The sequence below is a fragment of the Sceloporus occidentalis genome, unplaced genomic scaffold (assembly GCF_023333645.1).
Source record: "Sceloporus occidentalis isolate IW3139 unplaced genomic scaffold, rSceOcc1.0.p SCAF_23, whole genome shotgun sequence".
NCBI classification, from domain to species: Eukaryota; Metazoa; Chordata; class Lepidosauria; order Squamata; family Phrynosomatidae; genus Sceloporus; species Sceloporus occidentalis.
The window spans coordinates 4,883,364-4,888,719 of record NW_028317003.1 but is presented as its reverse complement, the minus strand read 5'-3'; positions in this window follow the sequence as shown (position 1 = coordinate 4,888,719).

Genomic DNA, 5,356 nt, shown 5'->3' with positions numbered 1-5,356 from the left:
AACAGGAAGTATTTAAATTACACCAGGAACAAATAACTAGAGAACGCAAAAAATTATATTGGAACTAAAAAAAATAAAAAATGCCTAAAGTAGTCTTTATGTTTTAATTCTGATTTTAGTTCCTTTACCAGTCTGACATGGTATTTAATGGTTGTTTCTCTCACTGAAACTGTTCATGAGTTGCTTTTATACCGTGCCTTTAAATCAATATATCTTTTGGGGACCATTTTCTAATCCAGATACCAGGTGGGTGCCAGATGATCTGTTTTTGGGGTGCCAGATCCGTTTTTGGGGCGCAGTACTGACTTGTGAACAGACAGGGCAGAGATTCAGTATCTGAAGATCATGTGATGAATGGTTCCTCTGGATCCTGATAATCCCCTTGTCATAATCCAGTTAGGAGTGAAGGCACACGTAATCCAGTATGTGCTCCAGCAAAACACAGGTACTGTAGTAGGATGTATCTGATTGCTTCAGCAACCCATCTTCAGTCTCTTGAACTGGTGCCTGGACGTTGTCATGGTAGTTCTTTAATAGTTGTTATGCGTGAATTCTCTCACCTTTTTGGATCGGTGTGGCCCCTGTACTCCTGTGGCCAGCACACTCAGGATTACAGCTGAGTGTTTATGTGCATAGGAGACACACTGTCACTTCTTCCTGTTCCAGCACTTCCTATCATTGACAGGGGGAGGCTCCTGTTAGCTGCAGGGTGATATATCCTCCTCCTGAACCCACTGACACAGCAGCCTTCTTCTCCACCTCTTCCACGGTGACACGACTGTGTTCACACTCACCAGTGGGAGCTGTGCGGCTTCTCATATAATATCCACTCTATAAGTCTGCATTGGCTCAAAATAATTATAATACAACCCACGGACCGCCCCCCCCCATGGTTTTGCTCAGCATATGTTTGCATGGGTAGGCGTGGCTGTAGACCGTACGATTCTAGAACCATAGGGGGAGAATATTTGGCTAACAGGGCTACTTCCTTGTATAATGCAAACGCTATACTATTGCGACGTTTTGTGTATTAAAAACAGCTTTTGTTTTATTCTCTAATTTATTATTCACATAAAGCAGGGAGCTTTAAGCTGAGCTCGTCCAATTATTAACCCTTTAATAACCATCACAAAGATTCTATTCCAATGACTTGCTAATGATATGATATATAGTCATTATTAACTTTTTTTTCACACTACAGGTCTAAAGCGATTTTCACGTTTTTTTTTATTTTTTACTATGTCTGTTCACCCATAATGTACCCACACCAACTATATTTTGGTTTTCTAAGCAAAACAAGTATTCATAAATGCAAGACATAATTTTGTTTTAAAAAAATCCAAAAAAGTTAAGAAAAAAGTTTTGGTATTTTTGCAGTTTTACACGTATACAAATTGTTGAACCAATGGGAAAAAATACCCAAAATATATTAATAAAATTATCCTGATTTAGAAGCTACTATATATGGCCAGTATTTTCATCTATTTTGCCTGGTATAGGGCAAATATTACATGTTGCACATTGCATTTTTGAAACTTTTTCAAATTTAGTATGGTGGGAATCAAACTTTAATATTAGTCACAGATATGAAAACCACTCCATAAAATTGTACGTTACCGAAAAGAAGACACTCCGGAGTATATTACCAGGGTTATTTTGACACTTTTCAGGCTGCCAATGTTTCTACAATTTCTTCCAAATTTAGTGATTACTTTAGTTTTTTTGTGCTTTTCAGACACTGTATGTTGCCTTTCTTTTTTTGCCTAGAAAGCAAGCAACTGAAAACAAATAACATATTTATATCCAGCAGTATTTCCTCAAGTTAGTTTAGCTTCCCCTAATTCAAATTACCCCTGTAGTAGTCAGGAAAGCGTATTTTTTGATTATTCCTATTTTTTATTTATTTACGGTAACTGAGGAGCACTGTAGGGAGTGGGAAGGGTATTTTTAAAATTTCTTATAAAGCTAGATATGATGGGATTTTTTATATTTTTTGGTTTTACTTTTTTATTTTCTATTACATTTATTTTACTTTTTTCAATGCTCTCAATGTACAGAGATCTACTTTGGGGTCTTTTATGACTCATGGGGATCTCTATTAACACAGGGGAACCTCTGTGATGCCATCATAGCAATCAGGGTGTTAACCCAGAGGGTTCCCCTGTAGTGTTTCTTTCTACGGCAGTCAGAGGAATCCTATGGGGAGCCCTCTGATCGCTGACACCATACCCACAAGCACACTGACTGATCGCAAATTGCCAGTGAGTTATAGTGGAAGGGGAACCGATCAGGCTACAGACATAGGGATCCCAACAATGTCAGTAATCTAAATCCCTATAGAAAGTAATGTCACTCAATAAGAGCGTTGTCAAAATTTCATGTGACACCTCAGGGCCACACATTTCGCTCTCAGCTGTCAGCGGGAGACTTGGCTGTCAAATTAGACAGTCTGATCACAGTTCACCGGCAAGGTCCAGTTTTTTATGAGGTATCCTCTACGTCACTGGTCCTTAAAGGGGTAAGTGAAGATAAAACCCCTAACAGTCACTTAAAGCAAGGTGTGTTTTTGTAATTGTTGCTAATATTTTTTATTGTTATAATATGACTTATAACATGAAAATCTAGCCCAAAAATATTATTTCATAATCCTTGATATTAGGGCTGGTAATCATACCCGACATATGCATTTAATTGAATTATTTTTAAGTCATGGGTTGTTTCTTTCCAACATCTACGGCAACATATTAAACCAAACGCCTACGTTTCTTATACATAATCTTTATCTTTAGCTTGTCTCGGATTTTGGAAATGATTTAGAAGATTGGGTTAATGCTCCCACCAATATCGGCTTGGGTGAGGTGAACTTTGAAAGTAGATAGCCCCAAACAAAAAAATATTATTATTTTGACAAATGTATTTAGTTATACTAATAGCTTTTATAGCTCACCCTTTAACAGCCCATGTTCCACATCTTTAGACTGCAACCCTGTCCCTGCACATGGGCAGTAAATGTGGTCGCTCTGCCTGCCAAGTATGAAACACAGCTTGTTAACATTCAAATTATTTCAATGTATCTGGGAAATATCTACACCAAGAAAAGTCTGCCGAGCGGAAAGTAAGATGTTAATCTAGGAAAAGCATGAACCTTAAATACTTCCACTCCCTTGTCTTGTTAGCTGAATTGACATAACTCTGGGCTCACTGTATATCAACTTAGGTAGCTATTTATAGCACATTTACGCAAACAAAGGTGATGCAAGAAAAGCCTTTAAAGTTCAGGTCGCAATGATCTTTTATTAATTCATGACATAACAGAGGTTAGGTTGCAGATGATGTTACCCATTTCTGACTTGTTTTCCTAAATTTGTGACTGTTTTCCTGAAGTGCTATATAACACTAGATTTGGTAACTCATTACTCATTGGTAATATATTATCCAACCGACTAGTCTCCTTATTTTTAATAAATGAATAGTATTAAAATATAATTACCCCCCCCCCTACACTAGGTAGGCTTATATCGGTGATGACCAGAACAATCATCACGTAGGTTGCAGTGGAAAAAAGTTAGATAAAAACTGATTTATGTTATCTCGGTTGATGGGCCAGTGTTTTTACATTGCAATATATAAAAGGACTACTATTCAATTACTTGTGGTTTATCCAGCACAGTATCTGCAGTATAAATTTCACCTCCTTCCTGAATGGTCATATCTAGGCATTGAATCCTCAAATGAACTCTCTAAATGAAGAATTTGACATATTTGCTTGGAATCTCAGAGCCAACTAAAAATGTAGAAGCCAGAGTTTTGTTTTTACGAAACATATTTGCAGTTTCTATTATTCACAGTTAAATATATTGTGAGCAAGGAAGTATTTTTTACAATCATAAAAAAGGGCCAAGCAGCACAAGCACTAGCCACTTGGCAACCCTCATCATGGCACGTGATGATAGGTGGGGCAGGTGACACCTTAGGTGCCAGAACGCAATTTCTGTTTGGCCCCTGGTGTTTGCCCAGCTCTGATTTGATATTTACTTTAATTTGTAGTTTGTAGATATTTACTTTGTGCTTTTTAAGAAGAGCTTGGAAAGAAAATTTGGAAACCCCTGTCTGAGTTGAAATTTCTGCCTAAGAGAGACCTTGCTGATGCAGTATAACTACCTTGTGTTTTGTTGCTGGCCTCAGTCTTGACATGGTGTATGACTATTCACATTAAAGTCTTTAGCAACCTTGCCTTGTTAGTGAGTTTGGCTGTTCCTCACTGAGTTATATCCCTCCTACACAGCTGTTTCTGATAATGATTATGTTTCAACCTAGATATTAGATTGATGATTATTAGCACCTGTTTAATCATACACCCCTTGACTTTGTGCAAGTGTACCTAGAAGAATTGATGGTGATTTGAAGGCAAAGGGTGGCCACACCAAACGTTGTTGTCTTGTTTACATTTTTCTTCCTGCATTTGAGTAAGAGGGAAATGAGTGCAAGCTGGGAGCATCTGCATTGTGCCCTTGCCTTCCAGCAGATGGTCCCCATAGTTTCCCACTAAGCATGTGTGGCACAAATGTCTGCTAAGTATGGCTTTGAAACCAGCTCCATGAATAAACCTGGCTTGTCCATCTTTACTTTATATACAATTGCTTATACCTTCCATTCAAATCCCACAGCTATTTTATGGAGTCTTTTAATTCCCGTAGAAGGTGATTTGGCTAATAATAACATAAATGTTTTCCAGTATTGACATGAAGCAAATCTTATTCAGCTGCTATTTCTACTGTTTTTGTTGCCCCTGCCCCTGCACATTGGTGCTTCTAGTTAGTGTGCTGGTTTAGAGCAGCCTTAGTTATTCTTTAAAGTGAGCACACGATCACATACAGATATGTATTCCTGAATATTCTTTTCTTGTCAAACTAAATATATTAAGTGATAAGAAAACAAATACCACACAGCAACACAGACAGCAGAGAGATATTTTTTATCATTCCATATCACATGGATTCCAGTAATGTGTAATACGTATTCAATATAGACAATATGATATTCAAAAATGATTAGTTATATAATGGAGAAAGCATAGCTCAAGTGGTGTTTTAAAAGTACAGTAATTTTAAGATAAATTAACGTTTCACCCTTTGTACACCTTCTTGGACTTAAATTGTACAATGTCTTCTTGTATTTTTGGGGTTGAATTCAAAAGAAGCAAATCATATGTACATGAAAATACAGTATTTTATATTATTTTACTGATTGAGGCAGTAAAATTATTAATATATATATATATATATATTGTAATTGCTGTATGGACCCTCTTTATAATGTCAATCTGGTTAACGTAGACGTCATAGTAAAAGTAACT